Source organism: Pseudopipra pipra, chromosome Z (assembly GCF_036250125.1).
Source record: "Pseudopipra pipra isolate bDixPip1 chromosome Z, bDixPip1.hap1, whole genome shotgun sequence".
NCBI classification, from domain to species: Eukaryota; Metazoa; Chordata; class Aves; order Passeriformes; family Pipridae; genus Pseudopipra; species Pseudopipra pipra.
Window position 1 is genome coordinate 10,725,042 of NC_087581.1, and position 25,354 is coordinate 10,750,395.

The 25,354-nt window shown below is 40.0% G+C and overlaps 2 long non-coding RNA genes across 2 annotated transcripts in view; one reads left to right on the plus strand and one right to left on the minus strand.

Moving 5' to 3' along the window:
• Positions 1 to 515: 515 nt before the first annotated feature.
• LOC135406852 (uncharacterized) overlaps positions 516 to 25,354 on the minus strand; it is a 57,670-nt gene continuing 32,831 nt past the window's right edge. The window contains exon 2 of the long non-coding RNA XR_010426527.1: positions 516 to 745. This is a non-coding gene — a long non-coding RNA (uncharacterized LOC135406852). The remainder of the gene's footprint in view (positions 746 to 25,354) is intronic.
• On the plus strand, positions 17,044 to 25,320 carry LOC135407449 (uncharacterized). Its single transcript, XR_010426878.1, has 2 exons — positions 17,044 to 17,260; positions 24,275 to 25,320. It is a non-coding gene; the product is annotated as an uncharacterized LOC135407449 (long non-coding RNA).

Below are 25,354 nucleotides of genomic sequence, written 5' to 3' on the forward strand. Positions count from 1 at the left end.
GTATGATAGTACTGTCGGCAAGAGTTGAGCACTGTTGATATTGGATCTGAACCAATTCCCTAATTTCCAGTGGTTTGCAACGTGGTGGTAAACTTTTCATATGGCAGGAATGTGACCCTCTACGTAGAAATTGGGGATGAATTTTTAGAAACTTTTATTACAAGGAGAGCTCTCTGAAACAGCCCTCATGGCCCTCCAAATCTCTTTCTTTTTTGTTGTACTAAGGCAGGGTGCAGAAATGATGTTTATAGATGGTCACCAATAGCTGAGTTGATGTGGGATGGATGTACTTCTAGCGGCTGTAACTACTAGATGAATCAAGCAAAGGTATTATGACTGTCCCATGCATGTAATTATAACCATAAATTAGTTTTATGTGCCAGCACGACTTGCTTCTAGACAACAATATAATTGAGCTGATATATTTCCAAATTCCACTCGTTTGCTTTTACCTCTTTCTTAAAATAATGGGAAGTCAGACATTCTGAATAGGGCAGAAATCTTCAAAACAGAACTCAGAAAAACTAGGCTTTATTTCAAAGTTAATATCCTGGCGAGACTTAAGGGAAGGCTTGACAGGGTTTGTGCATCCAGCTCAGCCAATTCATGCTTCCAGATGGAAATTTTGTGAGACGCTTTTTGGTTTTGTTTGATGACCTCGAACAGTTCAGAAATAGATAGTTTATCCATGTTTCGCACTGTGTTCTGGTTTCATTCAAGCACGGGACTGTCAGAGGCAACAGATCTATGTAAAAAGAAAACAGAAGTACAGATATCAACAAACTGGAACCAGCAATTCAGCCACCTTTATTGGCAAAAGTTTGTGTATAAAGCTTGAAAAAAATCATCCCAAATTGTGGTGACGGCTGAACAGACACAGCTCTATTTATTGCTCACCTTTCCACTGTTCTCGTGACTTCTGCAGCTGGGTGTTATTAAGTACAAACTACTGGAATGCATCAGTGTCAGCATAATATTGGGAATTTAATTACTTGCTCTGAGATATTTGTGACATTACGGAGACCATGCCCCAGGAAGGTCACAAAGTCTCAAACACAAATCTCAATATATATTCCATGCCCTGGAGGGGATGATCCAGCTGGGATGTGTTGTGAACTAAGGAAACTAGGCCTTGGTAAAAATGCAGGTTCCAGCTAAAATCATTCAGACCCTTTTCCTTTAGCGTCTGCCTTCTGCTCCTAGTTCTTTCTACATTACGATGTTTTGTCAGTGGCAACTTGATTGTATTTTTTGTTTAATTTATAAATAGTATCTTGTTCTTCATCTGGGACTTTAGGAAGAGGATGATGTAAGATTCCAAATCTTGAGCTACAAGCTCACCAAAGGGGTTTTATTTTAAAAATATACAAGGCTCCAAAAATTTCCCCCCCAAATTTTTTAGAAGAGTATTTGGTTCTTTTAACACCTTAAGAGAGAGAACATAGGAGAAAAGCTGCACACGTTTTCTCAGGGGGCACTTTTACTAGCAAATTTTAGGAAATGAGAGTACTTTGCAAAAGTTTAAAGGGTAATAATTAATATAATAATCCAGTGTCTCACAGGTGGCATTTGACAAATTCTGAAATTAATAGCAACTCTGGCTCATGCATGTCTCCCATAGAGGACAATGACATCAGCAGCAGCTACAGAAAATAGAAAGGGAGAAAATCTCTTGCTTTAGCCCAGAGTTCAGGGTGAAGCCCAAAACTGTTGAATATCATTGTGATATATCATAGAATCCTACAATGGTTTGGGTTGAAAGATATCTAGTTCCAACCACCCTGCCATGGGCAGGGACACCTTCCATAAGACGAGGTTGCTCAGAGCCCCAGCCAACATCATCTTGAACATTTCCAGAGATGGAACATCCACAACTTCTCTGGGCAACCTATTTCAGTGTCTCACCAAACTCACAGCAAATAATTTCTTCCCAATATCTAATCTAAACGTGCCCTCTCTCAGTTTAAACCCATTCCCCCTCATCCTATCACTAAGACAAAGCATAAAAAGTCCTTCTCCAGCTCTCTTGTAGCCCTCTTCAGGTTCTGGAAGGATGCTTTAAGTTCCCCCTGGAGCCTTCTCTTCTCCAGGCCAAACAACCCCAACTCTGTCATATAGTTAGTTTTGATGGGAAATTATGTATATTCTCCTTAGAAAAGAGTATAAGAATGACTAGTGTACCCTTGATTCTTTGACCACAAAAGAAATCCAGCATATAAAATGTTTGAATGAAGTAACAAACTCCTATAAACTCCCATGAAAGGGAAGTGATGGCATATTTGGATCCAGTATAGAAAAATTAGATCATGTGTAAAGAACTGTTAAAATTGAAGAGATAGTAGCAAAGATATGAGGATGTTTCACATTTTCTAAGGCTTGTTCTGCTGACAATCCCATGTTTTCTCTCATGTGAGCAAGCTCGACCTTCCTATTACACACTTTTTATAGATTCTCAGATTATGTTTTTTTATTTATTTTTTTAAATTTTATTTTAAATTTAAAATTTAATTTTTATTTTATTTTATTTTTATTTTCTTTTTTTTCATGTAAACAAATATTTTTCCTCCTGAAAAGGTTGGGATAACCAGAAACATGGCTTGTCTGTTTAGTTAACCTTATTTCCTCTCACCTTTATGCAATATTAAACTTCAAGCCTAATAGCAGCAGTTCATACCATCTCCCTTTCTCTGAATAAAAAAGTTAGGCCCTTCTGGTAATGTTCCACCTCTCCTCTCTTTCTTAAAAAGAATCTCACTCAGTTTTTACTCTTCTATTTCTCTTTTATATGAATTCTGCAATTAGCTCTGTACTGTCTTTGTCAGTCCAGACATTGGGGTTGCAAATTGTGTGATAACCTATACTTCCCCCTTGCACTGATTCTTGGACTGGCCAGATGGCCTCAGTTTCTATATGATTACATATGATTTCCAGTGACTGAGAACAAAAGACATGAAAACGCACAGCATTGCAGAATGGTAGAGAAAAGCTGCTAACAGCTTCTTCTCCTCAGCAGAAGGGTGGTCCCTAGAAAACACCTTTCGCAATGTGTCTTCAAAAAGAGTCGATTCAGTTGTCTGTCAGGCAGCTGAACCAGACATTAAGGGAGCATTACACTGAGAGAGAAAAGTGGATTTAAAGCAACAGGTTTGCCTGTGATGCATGCATTAGACTCATTCAGATTATCTTCAGATACAGAAAGAGGTCCTTTTTTGATTTGTAATCCTTCCTCAGGTAACAACTTTTCTTGAAGACATAACTTTTCTTGAATGACTAAAAAGACAACTTTTAGGGTACAGATAGATGTTCTGCTTACTGTGATGTTTAATCATAACCCCCCTTTACTTCTGTGCCAGAGGAATAATTGTTTTGTGGCCTCAAAGCAATTTTAACTGAACCTGAAGCAAAATTGCCGGTGTGTAAAGCAGCTCTTCAGGTCCAGCTCACTCTATATACTGGTCTGTTATTTGCTCACCTCGCAGGAAAGCATCAGTTTGATTTTGCTTCAGTGCTATTTTTAGTGGGTATGAGGGTGGAACTAGAAATATTACCCATCTTTTCAACTGGAGAGAAAAAATGATAGGAGACTCATGCCAGGTCTTCAAAATTTTAGTTAAGTTATGGTTGATTTCTCTCTTTCTTTAAATTGCGTGCGTTTGTCTGACCCCTGAAAGTGGTGTGATGTGATTTCGCCATACTACTTCCTAAACTAACAGTTGTCTTTGGCAGGTAGCATAACTGCTCAGGCTCTTTTATATGTCTGGGGTTCTTACTGTGGTCAGCGCTTCAAGTATAGCCCAGTCTAAATGATCTGAGGAGAAAACATGGAAATGAAATTATTTTTTCCAGTCAAGAACAAATGGCCTTAGTAGTTATTAACATTTTGCAAGCATTTAAGGCTTTCATTAGAACTTTGAAGCAGAACTGCCATTGTTAAAGTTGTTGATGTCTGCATTGTAAAGAAAGAGCCTTTTGAGTTTACTATTTGGCTGCTTGTAACAATATTAAAATCCAAGTTCATTTCACATTTCATGTCTCTGTAAAATTGTTCTATATATATTTTTACAGTGGCATTTGGGATTGATCTCAGAGTGTTTTGTTGCTGCTGAAGCTAGATTCCATAACTTTCATTTTAATTTTTGAAATGTTAGGGGATTGGTCTTTAAAAAAAAAAAAAAAAGCAAAACAACTTTTTTTTTTTTTCCTTTTGCAAACAGTCTATTTACAACCAAAACACAGTAAACCTTTTCATCCTGACATTTTGGATAGTGCCATATTAACATTAGTTCCTTTTGGACTTCCTGCCATCATAAAGCCTGAAAGACAACCTCAGCATAAGTGTATGAACTGGATTTGTGAGTGCTGAGGCTACTTAAAAACTTCCTCCAGGCCATAAGCAACCATTAAATATTCCTGATCAAACTACTGGACTTCCCTCTAGCCTTGACACAGCAAAGCGTACTAATGCTAGCACCAGCATGTTTGTCATGCAGCAGGAATGCATAGGCATGGTCTCCTAGAATTCTTCCTAGTAGTAAAGAGCAACTTCTCTTCCTGTGAACATCTTGCAGAGATCAGTGCTAAGATTGAGGGCTTTATAAATTCTTTTCAAAAATCCACAAGACTTCTGGGAGAAGGGGAAAGAGAAACACCACTGTCTTAGCTCAGAATGATAACACCCAGCTGTTTATCTTGTTCTTTACTCATGCAGCTGTCATCATGTGTAATGCATCAGCAAAGGCCAGGGAATAACCTTTCAGATGACAACCCACTGGCGCAGGCTGAAACGAGCAAGATGAGAGCAATACTTGGGAAGGTGAAAATGCATGATGCTGTTTCCACATGTCCCTGTCAGCATTCAACCCACAACAGCTCAAAACCTTTGCAATGCTCTTCTCAAGGAGTCTGACTGCCTGCCTTTCTTTTACTTTCTGACTTCCAAGGAAACTTTGTTTGGAGTGCAGGCCTGGACAGAGCAGTGCATGTCTTTGCCACGCTCATTGTGGGGGACTGTTCCACATAATCCAGCTGCAATGTCAGCTCCCAGGTTCAAAGGTGAGATGGCTTCTGACCTGTGACTTTGGCTGCTCTGTGAGCCCCTCGTCTGCACTGTGCTCAAGCTGACAGCTGGTTCCTTCTTCACTTGCAATGGCAGTTCAAGCTTTTGGTTCTGATTTCAGTAACAATAGATGAAGCCTTAGGTCGTGAATTGTGGGGTCTCAACCATTGCAGCAACTGCTTCATTTAAAGGAATGCAGACCACAAAACTGAGGAGGAAGCTTGTGAGATTGGGAAAAAATGTTCTGTAATATTCTGATTGGATGAAACCTCCCCCCCCAAGCATCAGGCAGGTATAGTGTTTTATTGTGTTCATCAGATATCTTAAAATCTCCATTTGCATAAAGTCTTTACTACAAATATACTCTTTTTTCTTTTTTCTTTTTTCTTTTTTTCTTTTTTTTTCTTTTTTCTTCTTTTTTTTTTTCATTTTTTTGTAATTATTTTTTTTTATTGAAAGGAAAGGCTTAGAGGGAAACACAAAAAGTTTTATTAGACTAGTGTTGCTTATAGGAGAGAAGTTAGAAAAGCTTATGGGTGGATCATCTTTCCTCCAGGCTCATGACCGTATTTTGCTTCTTTTTCTTTTGCATTATTTTTCTTTTGCATTAGTTACTCATCATAAATTATATTCTCATTGTTCAACCAGATTTCTTGTTCCAAAATTTTGCCCTATTTTCACACATGCCAACCTAACCTGCCCCAATTTAACCCACATTCCCAGTAGAATTGTTACTGGTGCTATTTATTCTTTGTGCTGACACTTTTACCAGCTAGTTTAATAATTTTTCTAATTGTTCGATATTTTATTAATTTTCCCTCTATATGTATTGTTTTCAAAATTATTTTCATAAACTGTGAGGTTTTTAACCTGTAAAACAAACTAAAACATATTTCTCAGTTTTGAAGGGAAAAGTTTAACAAAAGGAAATTGTTATTTGGGACTACTCTGTGATCTTTCATCTTCTGGATGCTTAGAAGTGGATATTAATTGAACCATATTATCAAAACACTCAGAAATTTGGTCAATGCAGCAGTTCCAATTTGTATTACAACAAATGCTCAATTCTAGTTTGTGACTGGACTGTGGAGAGATTTAGAAAAAATTATATGAGATGGAATTCTCTGGATACCTTAGAAAAAAAAATTATGTATTTTTATTCTCTTTCAGAGAGAAAATTATGAGAAAATGTTTAACAAGATGTACGTTGAGGGGACCTTAAACTCACAGAATCTCTGCACAGGTGAAGGTGAGGCCATGAATTTAAGGCCAAACCTGGGCTTGCAGAAACATTATTTTTCTTGATGAGTCACAAGAAAGAATTTAGCTTCACCTTTATATCATATTGCATTTGAAGGGATAATACTTGGAGAAGCCATCTTTTTGCATAAGACTTATAGGTGATTCTGAGCCAAACTAAACATAAATGTATAAAACTGTGTTACAGATGAAAAGGCAGTCACACTAAAGAGTTCTAGGTTGGTTTTTTTTGACAAAAAGACTAAGAAGATATTATAACTATGGTAAGATTAATGAGTTTCTTTGAAATTTGGTAGAAATCACTTCCCGGTCTGTACCAGATTCATGTTTAACTCACTGCCTTCATGCAAAGGCCCCAAATCTGACTTAATTCATTCTATGTCATGCTGCTCTGAAGCAGAAAAATGAAGACATAACATAATTCAGTTTAATAACACTCCTGTCTTCCCAGATGTACTCATTTCTGCAGTCAAATGTGTAATAAGAGACTTGGCTCAGCTCCCGGGCTTGCTGAGCACCACAAGAACATGATACAAATCAGTCAATGCCATAACAAAGAAATGTATAATCATGCAGTGGATACCCTACAAACCTCCCACAAAGAACTTTTGCCTTGAGTTGACTGAATTCCCAAACAAATGAAATACAGGGCTTCAGAGGGAAAGCAGAGCAAAATATCTCTGTGCAGCGTCTGCCTCTAATCAGCAGAATGACTCCGAGACAATTTTACTTTAAGTGATTTCTAAAATTTGGATTACTTTGTTTACATCAACAGGAAAAACTTTCATTAGAAAGTTGAAAACTACCCAGTGGTACCCATTGCCCTTCTCAGTGCATAAAACCCTGATGAAGAGGCACAGAAACAAAGTCAAACTGTTTGCCATGTTACTATGCAACTATCCCAGGTAAGCTAATATAATGGTTTTAAAAAGGTACGTGGTAGCCTAACGTTCATATTTCTTCATATCAGACATGAAAGGTGGGACAACATTTTTCAAAGTTGGGAAGGAACAAAAATTCCGTCAATTCGAGGGGGAAGGTGTTGCTTTCAGTTACCTAAAAGGTAAGTCTGAAAAAACATGTAGGACTCTAGTATGTGTCTTAGGCATCAAAACTGAATGAGCGATATAAACCTTCTAGTTCCATAATTAAACAGAAGGACCACAGACACTCATTTAACCACCAGTGAAACCACTTAGTCATCTAGAATGTTGCTCCTTGACTTACCTAATATGTTTTTGGTTAATAGCACCTAAATGACACTCGGTAGTTCGTACTTGAATTTCCCAAAGTAGATTATCCTGCGTACAGTTTTATGAGTGATCTAACTGCTAGGACTAGGCTGTGGTCATAGCTCCCGCCTATCTACAGCTCACCCATGGTGACTCTACCCAGCTTAACTGAAAACATGCAACTGCTGAAGTTGATTTCACTGATCTTTGCACAGTAAAAATTCAACTTGTAACACCCGTTCAGGAATGGCACCCTGTGGTTTAGCAATGCTCTGTATGTACTGCATATTTCCCATGAAAACCAGAATTTGTGGTGTCACTGTTTGCCAAAATGCAAATTAATTTTCTTCTAAACACACTAACAATTCCAAGGAATGTAGTAAATTGCATTAAGTTATTTCTGGACATTTTCAGGATACACAGTGTAGCACTGAGATCAGGACTCACACTTCCTGCACAAATGCTCTCACCACTAGGCTGTTACCAAAAATGTGACACTACTGGGATCTCTTCCCATCTTTTAGAAGAATAGAGTAACGAGACTCCCACACCAAATGGAGAAGTTAAGTCAAGTGTGGATTTGAAACTGCCACCCTCATTTTTATTCAAGCATCTGGGGTAGCCTAAGTCCAGAAGGAAAGTGGCTGTAAAGATGTTTTTCTCCACCGCTGCTCCTGTTTTTCTGTGTAGATGTCCTTGTCTTCTATGTACTGGCTCCTGTGAATGCTGTTATCAAGGGTGAAACTCATGGATGTTCTGCTGTACTCTGCACTTAAAGACTTCAAAGTCTAATTCCGTTTGAATTAAGACACTTCAACCATAGAGTAATTGTTAAGTGAATAAAGTAAAGGTCCAGCAGTCACCACTAACTTTTGGCTTAAGATTTTTGGGTTTTTGTGGTGAAAGATTTCTTAAGTCGCCGTTTCCAGGGAAGTGTCAAGCTACATCCAAGCTACTCTGGTTGGGGCCCATTAGCTGTTCTGAGGTGCATCTAGAGAAACACATAAAAACTTATCTAAATATCCTGAACCTCTGACCCTTAAGATCCTAAGACCCTCCAGATCTTAAAGTCTCTGGAGAATAGATGAGCACTAGAGAAGTCTAGCTAATACTGCTTTTTGTCTGTGAGGAAATAATGAAAGAATGGACTTTCTGTAAGAGTTGGTACTTATGATTCAACTGAAAACAAGAAGATAATATCAGGAAAATGAAAAAATAAAAGAAATCTGTAACATTTTTTAACCAAGAAAATATGGGGACTGGTCACATTTTCAGCAGTTCAAGGCAAATATGAATTTCTTATTTATGTATCAAAGAATATATAAAATTTATGTACAGACATTAAATACTCCGTTTAAAAGAACACCTCATAATATATTCTTTTTCAGGTATAACTGTTGAGAGCTTAAACATTCCTTTTTGTGGGGCTACTATGCTTAATTCTTTAAACATGTTTTAGACCAGCTATGATGCTGCTACAAATGTGAACACAGCTGTGGGTGGTAAATGGTAGAGGTTTTTTCAGTTTATTTGAAATATTTGACACTTTTTGTTAGCCTTGGGCTTCAACCCCCCGTAAGTGAGTGAAATAGATGATCTTAGGGTTACTGACTCATATTTCCTATGCTCATGATAATAAAGCAGAGTAAGAAAAAATATGGAGAAATTAAGAAGTAACTTGGGACCAATTATAAGTTGGGGTGCCTTCAAGAAAAACAATGATGTTAAAAAAAAGAGGTTGTTTCATTTTGGAGTCTGACTGCAGGATGATATTGAGTGAAGTCTTTCTTCTTAAACTTAGCAGCCAATAAGAAGGCAGCAGCTGGAATATTTTTAAATAAATAGTTTTAAAGAAATACAGACTCTTTCATCCTTGGGAAAAAGAAAAGTGCCTGCATGAGTGGATAAAACACAGGAAATTGAATTGTTATGGGGATTATTAATCCTGCATTATGAGCCTTCTTTCTCTACAGAAAGACAGAACACAATTCAAACCATAAGACACCATTTCATTGTAGGCATTTGCCAGACATCTCAGAAGGGAATGCAGCACAGTCAGATCTGTGTTAAAGTGAACTGCTTTTCCACTTCTGCTGCCATCAACAGTTATCTTCCAATGTGGACTCCACATCAAAGCTAACAAAGTGATGTGCCTGATTTACTGTACTCTGGTAGAGCAACCCTCCCTGTGACCACCTATATTGGCATCCCTGCAATAAAGTCAGAGGACAGCAGGAGGGAATTAGAGGGAAGACTGGATGGAGTATCCTTCCAAATGTTTCTTTTCTAGGGATGCTCCTGAACACCCCTTATAAGCTGTTGCTTAAGTTCACTGGTGTTGAAGAAAAACAAACCCATATATACTCATAGATAACTTTTCTTTCTAAATTCTTTCCTGCATAGCTGGATTGACTTGATTTTTATTCTGTTTTCCTTTCTTATTGATTTTAGCACTTGCTAAAGCTCTTGTTCATAGTAAAATCATAGAAGTGTTGGCTGGAAGAAACAGTGGAGGTCATGCAGTCCACCATCTCTTTTGGAGCAGGACTTTTGCCAATACTAGATCAATTGTTTTGTATGATGAAGTGTTGAAAACCTCCCAGGATGGACATTCAACCTGTTGCAGTACTGTAATGCTATCCCAGTGGAGAAGTTTTTCTAGTGTTCAGTCTGAACCTCTGAAACCTTAACTTGTGGCTGACATCTTTGTTTTGTAACCCGTCACATCAGAGAGTTCAATTCCACTGTCTCTGTGACTTCTTCAAAAAAGTCAGCATTTTAACTTCATTTTGGATATCAGAATGAACAGATGATTTATTCTTTCTGGAACAGCAAATGAAAAATGTCCCTCTGATTCCAAGGGACTTGCAGGTCCTTGTGACATTTTGCCTTATGGCCATCTTCTCTAAGGGAAGCTCCTTCATCTATGTTGTGAGCCTAGTAGCAAGAAAGATGATTTGAAGTGAAATATTCTGCCATATGATCCCAGGAACAAAGATTTGAAACTGAAAAGTTGTGATGGATTTTTACTTCCTATTGTATAGACTGCTCTCAGTGATGCAACAAAATCTGATTTTACGCACCTGACTGAAGCAGTAAGATATTGTGACATACTAGGGAATCAGTAGTGCATGGCAATATTTGTAGTTGAGAACAGTTTCTGTTCTGATGCACTTTTTGGTTATTCCCCTCAGGGCAATTTTGTGAGCAACTCCGCCCCACACAGCCATTCACCTATTTCCCAGATGGGATGGGGGAGAGATTTGAAACGGAAAAACTGAGCAAACTTGTGGGTTGAGATAAAAACTGTTTAATAAGTAAAGCAAAAGCAGTGCATGCACTGCTTCTCATGGGCAGGCATATTCAGCCATTCCCAGGAAAGCAGGGCTCCATCATACATGTAACAATGACTTGGGAAGCCAAACACCATTTTTTTGAACTTCCTCCCCTTTCCTTCTTCTTCCCCCAGATTTGTATGGTGAGGATGGTGCCATATGATATGGAATGTCCCTTTGGTCAGCTGGGGTCAGCTGTCCCAGCTGTGGACCTTCTTAACTTCCTGTGCACCACCAACCCCTTCACTGCTGGGGTGGGGTGAGGAGCAGAGAGGGCCTTGACTCTCTCTGTGAGTACTTGCTCAGCAATAACTAAAATATCTCTGTTATCAACACTGTTTTCAGCACAAATCCAAAACACAGCTCCATACCTGCTACTATGAAGAAAATTAGTACTATTCAGCCAAAAACAGCACAGCAACGGAACAGAACCATATCAGTTTCCATCCCACCAAGCATAAATACACTGACTTTCAACTCAAACTGCAGAGTATGTAATTCTTCCTAACACTTTTTGGAAAGGGGTGCTGCTACAACACTGGGTGATGAGAGAATCCCAGCTTGAGGTGAAAGGTTCTGTGTTTTGGACATTGTTCCAGCTGTATATATGTTGTTTATGTGTGCACATTTTCAAATGAATAATCTTCGAGAAGGCATATTAAGGGCTGTAAGACATTATTGCAGTAGAGCCCATACACTGGATAGCAGCAATGTGTACTCCAGGGAACTGTCATCTCCTCTTTACAAACCTATTACAGTCCATCTGGTAACACTGGCTCCTCTAAGATGTAAGGGAACAACTGACTCACTGAAAGGTCTCTCCAACAAACTCATAGCTGCACACACTGCATACAACAGACGTCCTTCTGGGGCTAGCCATAAACTCTGGATCATATGGGCTGTGATATTCGAATTGTGTTTATTCTGCTGCTCCCTCAGCCAGTCTCTCATGCTCTTCACCAAACAATGTCAGATGTCCCTCTGCTCCCCTGAAATTATGATCTCTCAAAGAAAGGAAAACATAATGAGAATTCATTCTCATCAAACTTTCTATGATGATCATGAAGGCACAGAACAAAAAGACTTTTCCTGCTTCAGCTTTAAAAGATTTTTTCCAGTTCTAGTGGGAGAGAATTCAGCAACCATCAAGAGAAGCAGACAGAATCCTTAGTGCCAAAGTGAAGTGTCTGTGTTCTCAAGATCTTAACACTCCTGAAGAGAGATGTGGAATAAGTCTTCTGGAGATGTCAGCAAGACCACAAATAGCTTGAGAAGAATTAAGTAAAATTTAAAAATAATAGACTACAGGTGGCCTGTGGGAAGACCCCCAGTACACAAGGAATATGTCTTTGGCTTATACCAAGAAGCCTTGCAGCTGTGTTTTCAATATAAGCTGAAGTCTGGGATGTAAAAAGATTTAGTTAGATGGCATATAAAATGGAATGATAGCATTTATAGCATATAGTTATATGATTAATTCAGCAAATCTAACTGCCTTAGAAACTTTTTTCCCCACTGCACTTTTAATGCTTTGTGAGTAATATATATCTAAACTTATATTACAATATCTATATTATAGGAGAAGAGTGATCTGAAATAGATTCAGGACCAGATACCAAAATCAAGTAAAATCACAGATAATTTCAGTCTCTGATTCCTAATTTTCAAAAGTTATGCAGACTTGAAACAACATTACAAAGGCTGAACATAATCAGTGTATTTAGTACAAGCTGTCATATTCAATTCCTGTCTTCAGGAATAACTAACACAAGCAAGGATTTCAAGTTTGGCAGCTGTGTGCCCTGTATTCATCCCCACAGACCCCAGAAGGATAATTCTTAAACTGTCTCGTGCAGCCTCCTTTTTTTTTTTTTTTTTTTTTTTTTTGCTGAAGGACTATCCAATTACTTAGTGCTGTGCTGGGAGTACCTGAGGAAATAGTAAAAGGAAATACAACTGAGAGCCACTGTGGTTTGACTCCTCTCCAGATACTTTGAAAATATTTTGGCAAAAACAAGATTTTAAGTAAAACTGTTTCCTTTGGTAACATACCCAGGACTGCAGGTTTTACATTTTTGTACTTAGTGTGGAGGGCCAAAAAAAAAACCCAACTGCTTGTGTGAGAAGGTTGTACACGTGGTAGTAATATTGGTGGGGAAGAAAGAGAGAGCAAAGCGAGGGTGAAGGGGGTGGGGAATTTGAACAAGATGCAAAAAGAGGACAAGGAGAAAACATAATATACAAATACCTGCCTTCTTCTGGGAAAACGAACTACACAGTGCTGCAAGAAGGAAAATCTCTTTGTAGTAAACTTTTAAGTAGTGGCAGTAGCAGTATGATGGTTTGCTCATCAAAGGACGACTGTGACGAAAGAGAAGAAAACCATGATTTCCTTTACCCTGTTTTGTCATCAAGCAGCGTCAATGAGGGAGCTCTTGAATTGACAGTGATAAGTTGGATTTCTTTTTCTTAGAGGAGATTCCTTAGAATACCTATTACTTTTTCTCTTTGAGGTTTTTGTTGAGATTTCTAAATGCATTGTCCATACTGAGTTTTCTAAAGCCAACCACATCCTGGGCTGATCCAAAGCAGGGTGGGCAGCAGGTCAAGGGAGGGGATTCTGCCCCTCTGCTCTGCTCTGGTGAGAACCCACCTGGAGCACTGCATCCAGCTCTGGGTTACCCAGCACAAGATGGACATTGACCTGTTGGAATAAGTCCAGAGGAGGCCACCAGTGGGGTGGACCTCTCCTATGAGGAAAGGTTGAGAGAATGGGGATTGTGCAGCCTGGAAAAGAGGTGGCTTTGGGGTGATCTAATTGGGGCCTTCCAGTACCGGAAAGAAGCCTACAAGAAAAATGGAAAGAGACTTTTTACAAGGGCACGTAGTGACAGAATAAGGAGAAATGGCTTCAAACTGAAAGAAAATAGGCTTAGATTACATATTAGAAAGAAATTCTTTACTGTGAGAGTGATGAAACGCAGGAACGTGTTGCCAAGAGAAGCTGTGGATGCCCCATCCCTGGAGGTGTTTGAGGCTGGGCTGGATAGGGCTTTGAGCAATCTGGTCTGTGGAAAGTGTCCCCATCCATGGCAGGGCAGAGAAACAAGATGATCCTTAAGGTCACTTCCAACCCAGGCCATTCTACGATTCTATAATTAGAAGGCCTATAAATATTTAAATTAATAAAATGAAACAGTAGTACCTTTACCCTTCAGGATTGGTTACTTTCTTTAGAAGGTCTTAGTGTTTGTTTTTCTCCCACTGATTATGACATGCACAAACTCTAAGTCTCTTACGTTTGTTTCATTTCTGTTCTGCTCTGTACACTTCACTTACAAGTAACATAACAACTGGCATTCAAGAGAACAGTGGTAAGTCATTATTCACCATAAGTAAATTAGCCAGATAAGCATAATTTAAACTCCTTTCCATGGCCTTCCAGCACATATATATTTATGTGTTTCTCTCAATTATATATTCATGTGTTTTTCTCAATTTTTGTTCAACTTTTGAGAGTTTTTTTCAAGGCTGAATTACTCTTTTTCCTCTGGAAGTGCTCACCTTATCACAGTGGGTCAAACTCCTTATGCTTTGGATGGAAATGAGGTGGGTTAACGCTTCTTCACATCACAGCTTTTCCTCAGATGAATAATTTTTTTGTCCTGAAGCCACTTGTTACTGGAAAAGACTCAAGGAGACCATTCCTTAAAAACAGCTGTATGATGGAAGTCAACTTCAGTGAGATTACACAGGTGCTTAGTTACAGCTTTGCCAATTGGAGTGGTGTGAAAGTATTGTACTGGGAGAAGTTACCAAGCATACGAGGTGTGAACTTAGAAGTTGTCAGAAGACAAGGCTGCAAATGCAGAAGAAAAAAAGGAAGAGAGGTAGGTAATGAGTGCATGGAGATGACGAGGGTTGGACAGAATTGAGCAGCTTTAGGAAATAAGTCTCTGGAAAGGTTAAGCAAGAGGCAGGAGGAGCACATTGATACAGGGTTCTAAAGGATAGTGATGGAGCTGAGTCTTGATATTTGAAAAGAAAGGCAAATGGACCTGTTCCTTTAATGAACATACTTGAACTCATAGATGTGATTTCCATTTGAACAAAGAGTTTATATTGATTCTTACTGAGCTGAACCAGTCAGACCTAATATGAAATGAAATCTGAGGTGCTTTTCAGAGGGAGAAAAATGAAACAATGTATAATGGCAATTGCCTCTTTCCTGTACCATGCTAAATCATTTTTCTCAGATGCTGAGCTTCATTGTTCTTTGTACCTTGTTGAATTCCTTAGTTATTACATACTGAAATCTAGTGTGTTTAACCATGTCTGTGTAGGTACCAACCGTGTTAGAGGGAATATTAACCTCACATAAGTGACAGTACACTCACATCTACTGGAGTCACACTAGTTAAGAATCTGGACTATTCCTCTGGTAAACAGTGGAAGGAAGAAGGTTTTCAATATAGCTATTCTTTGAACGCTACCTGAAGTGAAACTGTATGAATACCTTCCTTAGGTGTTTAAAATTGAAATCCTCTTTAACATAGCTATCTTTCAGGATAAGGTCACAAAACTTTCAGCAACTTTTAGCTGCTGTTCTGTTTTCTGTTTCCAAGACAGTTAGAGGTGGACTGAGACAAGCTAATTTTGTTAACAAGTACCTGGAAGAAAATAATGAGCCGGTTTGGTACAGCAGTTCAGGGAGTAGCCCTAGTTCAAACAGAGAAGAGTTAATGTGTGAGAAAATACTGTGTTTTCAAAAATCCAGTACATGTGGGTCAGTTGTTCCATAAACGATGAGTGCATTCCATCAAAGTGTTATGCCAGGAAGCTTTAATTTCTACACCTAATTCTTTCATGATCTGAAGCCAGTTTTTAAAATGTTCATGCACTGTCTTCAAAAACAAAGCTTCAGTGGAGAAATTCCCTGGGTTATTTCTGTAGTGGTCTGTTCTAGTGGTTTGCAGCATGCTGTGGAGAACTGAGGGAATTCTTCCTGGAATTCCTTGAAGATCTGCATAACTATTCTGAAATTAAATGGGACTTGTAGCTCTTATTATTGTAGTTTAGATTAACTACCTTTTTGGAGTTGTCCTAGAGGTAATTACAGGTATCACTTCGAGCAATAATTGGTATGCCTGTTCAGATTTTGGGTGTGGTAGGGACTGGACTCCTCCACAATGGCACTAAACTTTGAAAGTCGGGGTTGTGTCCTCGCTGATGTTAGATCACAGTGGTCACAGCACACAGTATGTTATTCTCAGCTCACTACTGTACAGAGCATCCATTAGAACTGCATTCTTCTCCAAGCTACAGTTAATTTATTGTCATGACTTTTTTTCTGTCCTGAATTTTTTTCTTTTTGTCCTCTTATTTTCTTTCCCTTACCTTTTTAGATCAAAAAGAGGTATTTGGCCCATAATTCACCTCTGTATATACATACTTGCATGTATGAAGCTCTAGGTTTACCTTCCATATGTTGGCAAATGATCTCAGTTACCGTAAACTTTTCAACCGTGGACAATTTCGACACCCTGTCTGTGGAATCTCTTTGGTATCAGGCAATACCCCAAGCCAGTGGCCTTCAAATCCTGCAGTCTGACAGGTATCCTACTTCAGGAAAGAGCTGAACTCACAATCACCCTCACTTAACATTCGCCCTCAGACATCTTTCTAACCCTCTAGAATAAGGAAATAGAGCAATATGTTTGATCCTGTAGTACCCCCAATTTCTACTTATTTTTCTACTTATCTTCACTGCTAACTCCTCTTTCGCTTGTGTTCATCATCTCCAGACTTCCCTCCAGATTTCCCTGCACCCTGCCTCCCTACTGAGGGAGGGCTCTCCTAGTTGCTGTCCTGTGGGGAATGACAGAAACAGAAATGAAACAACTCAGAGAAAGTCACAATCCCATCCCTTTGCAGTCCTCCTATTATACACATGCATCTCTGATGGTGATGGGTGAGTGTCAGTCACACATTTTTGAAGCACAGCCAAGACTGTGTTGATATTCCCATTCTTCAGTAGCACTGACAGCAGTCACAAGGTAACTCTTTGTGTACTACAGGTTTGGAGAAGAGTGGCTGGAAAGCTGCTTGGTGGAAAAGGACCTGGGGGTACTGGTCAGCAGTGACTGACCATGAGCCAGAGTGTGCCCAGGTGGCCAAGAAGGCCAAAGGTACCCTAGCCTGTATCAGCAAAAGCGTGGCCAGCAGGACCAGGGGAGTGACTATCCCCCTGTACTGGGCACTGGTGAGGCTGCACCTTGAATCCTGTGTCCAATTCTGGGCCCCTCACTACAAGGAAGACCTTGAGGTGCTGGAGCATGTCCAGAGAAGGGCAATGGAGCTGGTGAAGGATCTTGAGAGTAAGTCGTCTGAGGTAATAGGAGATGGGAGTGTTTTGCCTGGAGAAAAGGAGGTTAAGAAGAGACTTCCACTCTCTACAGCCACCAGAAAGGAGATTGTAGCCAGATGGGGGTAGACCTCTTCTCTCAAGTAACAAACAACAGGATGAGAGGAAATGGACTCAAGTTGCAACACGGAAGGTTTAGGTTGGACATTAGGAAAAATTTCTTCATTAAAGGGGTGGTTAGGTATCAGAACAGGCTGCCCAGGAAAGGGATGGAATCACCATTCCCGGAGGTGTTCAAAAACCATGTGGATGTGGCTCTTAGGGCCACAGTTTGGTGGTGAACACAGCAGTGCCAGGTCAACAGTCGAACTTGATGATCTTGGAGATCTGTTCCAACCTAAATGATTCTACAATTCCATCTCTGGGTTCCTCAGCACAAGAAATATGTTGATCTGTTAGAAGTGGGTCCAGAGGAGGTCCACAAAGATGATCTGAGGTAGTGAGGCCGTGGCACAGGTTGCCCAGAGAAGCTGTGGATGCCGCATCCCTGGAAGTATTCAAGGCCAGGTTGGATGGGGCTTTTAGCAACCTGACCTAGTGAGTTTGGTCCCTATCTATGGTGGTGGGGTTGGAACTAGAAGCGTTTGGATGATACTCTCAGGCACATGGTGTGACTCTTGGAGATGGTCCTGTGCAGGGCTAAGAGTTGGACTGAATAGTCCTTGTGGGTCCCTTCCAACTCAGCATATTCTGTGATTCTGTGATCTCTGATTCAGCCAGGCAGAAAGGGACCTGGGGGTACTAATTGACAGGAAGCTCAACATGAGCCAACAGTGTGCCCAGGTGGCCAAGAAGGCCAATGGGATCTTGTCCTGTATCAAAAATAGCGTGGCCAGCAGGACCAGGGAAGTGATCCTTCCCCTGTACTCTGCGTTGGTGAGGCCACACCTTGAGTATTGTGTTCAGTTCTGGGCCCCTCAGTTCAGAAAGGATATTGAGGTGCTGGAGCGGGTCCAGAGAAGAGCAACAAGGCTGGTGAAGGGACTGGAGCATAAGTCCTATGGGGAGAGGCTGAGGGAGCTGGGGTTGTTTAGCCTGGAGAAGAGGAGGCTCAGAGGTGACCTCATCACCGTCTATAACTACCTGAAGGGAAGTTCTAGCCAGGTGGGGGTTGGTCTCTTCTCTCAGGCACTCAGCAATAGGACAAGGGGGCACGGGCTTAAGCTCCGCCAGGGGAAATTTAAGTTGGATATCAGGAGAAAATTCTTTACAGAGAGAGTGATCAGGCATTGGAATGGGCTGCCCAGAGAGGTGGTGGATTCACCATCCCTGGAGATTTTTAAACACAGATTGGACGTGGCACTGAGTGCCATGATCTAGTAAATGGACTGGATTTGGACCAAGGGTTGGACTCGATGATCTCGGAGGTCTTTTCCAACCCAATCGATTCTATGATTCTATCTTTAAGGTCTCTTTCAACCCAAACCATTCTGTCGTTCTATGATTCTGTTGCTTACAGCTGCAGAAAAATTTGAAAAAGCATATGCATTCTACCTGAGGATAAAAGGAGGTATATGATATACTTAGGGTTCTTGAAGGTGTTTAGTGCATATGCATCATTGCTTCCTAACCTCATGCTGTTCTGCACTATTGTCCCATAACTCTTTGATTACATTGTGGACTGGGAGGAAATTGGTTGTCCTGGGGTGGCATTCCAGTATCAGGCACCCTACCAGGGGCTAATAAGTTTAACTTTATCAGCACTAGGAAAAATTCTCAGTTATGTGCATTTGACAGACTGTCATGTGTAAATGTGAACTGCAAATCTCAAAAAAATCCAGCTATTGATTAGTAGCAGCTTTTATTTCAGGCAATTTTGTTACGGGTAATTAACAATTAGAGGGAAAATAGTTGCCTTTGGGTAATACTTCTGCCCGTCTTTTTTTCCTTTGAATGTGAAAGTGAATTAAAATAATGTGAAATTCAGAGCCACTTTTGTTGTAGGGTGTTTCTTCTTTTGTGTCAATTCTATTTTTCCTTATATCAATAGTTGTGATGTATTTCTAATGAACTAGCATTTAATCTACTACATCAGTTCATAAGTAACATGCAGACATTCAAGATGAGGATGCACTAACTAATGTTGATTTAACTGCTGGTAGTTTTGATTATTTAAAAAAAGTCTCGTTTTGCATTTCAAAATAATCTAGACAAGCCAGATTCTTTGAATTTCTTTCAAAATCACGTGGATACAGACATAGATTAGCAGATGCAATGAAAAATGTTAGGCATCCTTTTGCAGCACAGTATTCAAATGGGGATTTTTTATCAGAGGAGAGATAGAGGGAGAAGCTGACACAGAGACATCTGCCGGTAAAGCAGGAGAGCGGTATCGAGTACCAGCACTCATCTGGGCTTCTGATTTGAGACTTACCATCATGATTAATGTATTTGATTTGACCCATGGTGCTCTTACATTCCTATGCGAGAATCATCGGTCTTAAATCAATTAAAATTCATATGAAAACTGAAACAGTCTCCAATATTGAATACTTTTTATTTATTTTTTAATTATTTTTGTATTTTTATTGTTTTTATTACTCCCTTTCAGAATAATGGAAGACAACCAGATTTTGTTGCAAGTGTTTAATGTAGGACTATGTGAGTAATTTCAAAACAAAAATGAGAACACTGCTAAGGTTCAGGAATTATTTTCACAGTTATCCATATCAGCCCAGTCCTAATTATACCAAGAAACAAGGTGCAATCTCTTGCAGTCTTCAGAGCACAGATACAAAGCAGTTAATGATGCAAGCACCTTCTCCTTGGTAGACAGCACTTCACTGCTAGGGCCAGTTTTATGAAAAAAATGATGCCATTCTTGAAAAGGGATGTTATTTTTTGTGAATGTTAATGAGCAGCAGAAAATGGAGGCTGGTAAATGAGTTAATGGGCTTCATGGCTATGAACCAGTAATGCTGTCATGGCTTGAAACTTATTTGCTCTGACTCAGGCTGAAAAGGAAGTTCTTCAGACTAGGTACAGATTTATTTTAAGGGGTGGCACTTGGTTAATCTGAGTCATGTTCAGTCTGTGGCTGGGTAGAGTCCCTCTTATTATGAAAAAAAATCTGACTTTTCCATTTATGAAATAGTATTAATTTGGATTTCCCATTTTTACAGCAGAGGAAAAAAAATTAAGCTAGCACCTGGGACACTCTGCCTGGGACCCTCAATATGTCTTGAGTGTCACCATTAATTGATGAAAGATACTTCTGCTCCCACCACTACCCTCTGCCCTGTCTTATTTGCTTTTCGCCTTGCTTATTAAAGTCCTTTATGTCCATGTAGCATTACCCATAATCCACATCTCCACTTCCTATACAAGGGAGAACTCTTGCTCATTGTGAAATCCTAGAAGTACCTAAAAGCCTTCAGTGCTATTTAGACATATCAGTACAGAGTCTGATGTTTGTACTTTACCTGTTGGATTCACAGAAAATTAATGTCTCTGAGGAAACATTTTTAAAAGGGTAGTGAATATTGTGCCATATGAACACTACAGAAAATCTTTTTGTTTTCCAAACTCGGTATTCAAATGCCTTTATTTTCTCTCTCTGATATGTTATCACTTTGAACCATAATTTACTTATTGTATTTTGATCCGCTCATCTTTATTATTTTCTCATGTTATTTTTCAAGAAACAGTAACTCACAGCATTAACTTCGTGAACAATTTTTCTATTGCAGTTGAGAGTGGCTAGTTTTTTGGCCTAAAAGCTTATAAGTGGGGATAAATTATTTAATAATTGCCATGCTATCATGTCTGGGACAGAAAGGAGCAGTGAATTAGGAAGAATTTCTTCACAGAAGGAGTGAGTAGACGTTGGAACGGGCTGCCCAGGGAGGTGGTGGAGTCACCATCCCTGGAGGTGTTTAAAGAAAGGCTGGTTGTGGCACTTTGTGCCATGGTCTAGTTGCTCTGGCAGTGCTCAGTCAAAGGCTGGACTCAGTGATCTCAGAGGTTTTTTTCAAACTATTTGGTTCTGTGAATCTGTGAATGCTTGTGATGAGAGTCCAGTAATGGTCTGTATAGACTGATCTTCACTACAACCTGCTCTGTGCTCTTAGAAGTTAGTGGCTAAGGATTTCTTGAGTGAAGACTTTATCAGCTATTAATTTATCTGATATATATTTTCACACCTTAAATGACACAGCATTCTGATCTTCATAGAAAAGGGGACAAATTCTCGTTCCTTCACGTTCTCAGGGAGTGAGTTGAGGCTGATTAGCCTGTAGTTCTCCAGGTTCTCCATATGGTCATTCTTGAAGACAGGAGTGATATTTTTTTTTCTATGTCTCAAGAACCTTCCCAGATCACCATGACTTTTAAAAACTATTGGGAGTGACCTTACAATGACATTGACCAGCTGAGAAACTCAGTGAAGTTAGAGAAGACTTTGCCTGCCAGTGGCCTGTAGACTAGAAGCTGATGAAGATGTTCTGACAGCAGCATTTTGGAAGGTTGGAAGGCCTGTGTAATTATGGATACAGTTCAAAAGCATGGCTTTTCCTTTGGAAAGTCCCTAGGTAAACATGATCCAGCTACCTTAAATATTTCCTCTATCTCCCTCCTTCTAGCTTACCTTATTTTTTTTAACAACAAATGACGGAGAAATTCTGTGAACTAAATTGAAAGCTTATTGGTGTGTTAAGGTGTCAAGGTTTGAGATCCCCAAAAATCTAATTCCCTAGTCCTAACCCCCTGTCACATCTCAATTCAATGTGAGATGGGTTTTTTCCAGACAAAACACACCAGACTCCAAATGAGGAAAAGGGAATATATTACAATGACTGTACAAATAAATATTATAATACATTATACACACGATCACAACTATCTCTACCATGACATAAGTATTTACAATGGATCAGATCTCTTCTCCCCTCCAAATAAAAGTCCAGGAGGGAAGAAGGACAGATCCCTTTCCAGTCTCTAAGCAGGAGTATCTCCTACAGCAGCAATCTGTCCTCTTCACATGCATGCAGCAGCTGTGGCTGGATTTCTGCCAGCACTCACAAGGGAGGTATCCCCCTCAGCCCCTTGACGCAGGCAAAAGGGGTCTTCCGTGGGCTACGTCACCCCAGACAAAGGTCGTTCCACCACGGTCATATCACAAGCCCAGGGGGTCTTCGTGACGGTCTGGTATCTTCAGGAGATTCAAGCTCCTTGCAGGGCCTCTGTGCCCTGCCTCAGGCTGCGAGCTTCTTTGTAGCTTGCAGCAAGGGAGGGCCCCCAAGGCCAACCTCCCACACCGTCCTGGCTGAGCTCTCAGGACGACTGAGCTTCTAGCTCCTCTCTGCAAGTGCATGTCGCACTTCACCCCTCCCCTCTAGGACGTGAGGGGTCTCCAAGGAGTTTGGGGGGTCTGGTTCAGTTCTTACCCCCAAAACTCTGTAACTCTGCTGCTGACTCTCTTTTTCTCGGCTCTCCTTCCAAGAGCCCTCTCTGCGGTGCTGCATGCTGTTTCTGCTGCTTCTCCGGTTCAGTTCTTATCAGTTGGCTTTCAGCCATAGCCTCTGGATGCTGCATCTCTGCTTCTGCTCTGTCTCCACTGCCCACAGTGGAGAAAACATCTCCCAGCTTAACTACAGACACTTAACTCAGTCTAACACTATTCCAAGTCTCTGCAGTCCCTCAGCTGGGGCTGGGGGGGGGGGGCGGCAGAGCCCCAAGGGGCTCAGAGCCCCTTTCCTCGTGGTCTTACAACATGGCCACCTCTCCTACAACAACCAAACTACAACTCTTCTCTTCCGTTTGCTTGTGGTATGTTTAAATTTTGCAGGAACGCAGATTGGACAGAACTTCAAAACTTCCAGGGGTTACCACCCCTTGGGGGTTACCACTTTCTCTTAGCTTCAGGGGGAAAACTTAGTTCAAACCACTACATAAGGTAATACTGGAAATCAGGATTCTCAGGCATCGTCAGCCAACCATTTTATTCCTCCCTGGAGTCTTACCAGAAGCTACTGCACTTTAGCTCCCATACAATACACAGTCATGTGAGCACTTATGACAGAACTGAATCTGGTTTATTTTGTATGACAAGGGGTGTTTACAGTGCTTCATCGAAACACAAAAGTCACAGGAGAATGACACCTCAGGGCAGTGCTGGTCTTCCACAAGTGAACCACTGACCAACTTCTGAGCCCTCATTCTCTCAGGATGTAATGTAGGAAATATTGTTTCACAAGCTTTTGCACAATATTGTTAAATAAAGAGTGATGGGAAACACCGTGCTTCCTTTACCACCACCAAGAAAGAAAAATTCCAGAAAAAGGAGGGAGAAGCCGCAGAAATCAGAGCCTGGGGCTTTTTCTGTGGAAGTGGAAAAGTTCTACTACTTGACTGTATTATTCCTTTGAGTGTTTTTGTTCCACTGTCACAAATAACAGCTGCAATGTAGGATCCTTCTCTGAAGGAATCTGTGATCTCTGAGCAAAATTTGCTATTTCCATTCTGATTTGTGGCTCTGGGTAAATGATAGCCTTACTGAGCAATCACATGATCTTAATACTTTGACCTTTTTCTTTTTTCCCTCCTTCAACAGCTGCTGATTGTTTTGTATTTTCATATTAATTTTAGTGAGGCTCCAGTCTTGCTCACAGATGTGCATGAGAGTAAAGAAAGAATTTCTGCTGAGAAAACAAGCTCATTTTAATGTTAAATGGCATGTTCTGGAGCAGGATTTAATAACAGATATTTTTTAAAGCTACTGGAGACTGGTCTTATACTTTATCTTTTATGGCTTCAAGTTTAATTGTAAAAATAGAATTAAGGGACTGTTAAAGCATGAATTTAACAAAACATAAATTCAGATGAAAGGGAATTGTCTCTCGAGATTTCTTAGTTTGCAAACCAACCTGATTCAGTCCAAGGCTATATACTGAAATGGAAATACTGTGTCCTTATTTTCTTCTCAGTAGTTTCCCTCTCTCTCTTTTTGCCTTTCTTCTCTTCCATGTAGGAGGAAGACAAAAATGAGGAGCCTATTGCATGGCAGCAAAGCAATCCGAGACTGGACATCTAGCTCTTTGTCTCTCCATTACCATCAGATGATGCTGGGCATGCTTTTGATTGCTTACAGGAGAAGCAGTCCAGCAACTGTGAAAGACCCTGCATCTCTGAACAGAAGCTCAAACACCAGAGCTTGTTCTCCCAGTTTCTCTGTTCTCTTGCATTCAAAGAGCTAGTGTTTTTTTCATCACAGTCTGTGCAGTTGACTTATGTTTATAGCATTGATTCCAACACTGTTATCATTTTAATTGTCAGTTAATTTTTCTGTGTACATATACTAAATGAGACAAGATTGATTTATTCATGTTAATCTAAGAGTGACCATGACCCATTTTATTTGCAGTGTGGTTAACTGTGGCATTCATGGCACCTCCTCAGAATATTTTTGATGAGGTCTTTAAGTATGTGTAATGCTGAAAACACATTCCCATTCAGTAGCTCTCATATAAGACGTTAAGCCCAACAGGCCAAATAGCTTCTAGAAAAATTCCATAAACATTAAGCATATTTATGCCATAGCATTAAGCTTGGTCATTTTGAACCTTACTGTATTGTGGTATAAGAGGCATCTTGTTTGCTTTTATTTACCTTCTCACTAGTAAATGTATTTTGGTTAACCACAATGGCAAACTTAAGCAAGGCATTTGTGTCAACAGATCCTTCTTCTCAACAAAGTAACATTCTTAGTTTCTAGGGAGGCAGACTGGATTCTGAGTAATAAGGTTTTTATAAGTCTTGTTGTAAATCTGAAACCATAAACATGTCTACTTTTCTATTAGATCTGCTGCTGTGTTTGAGGCACAATAAGTTCTCTTTTAAATTTGATGGTAGCAAGCATGTTGGTTTTCCAGTTTTGATTGCTGTTGATTGAACAGTTGCCAGCACCTCCTGCCAAGCTGTTGACCTAAGTCATGATCCCTGGTGATGTCATTAACAGTGCCTAGAATTTAGTAGTTGATGGTACCTGCTGGTAGGCAATAAAAGATTTTATACATCCCTTGTTTTGTCGCAGGCGTGTTTGGGAACAGTA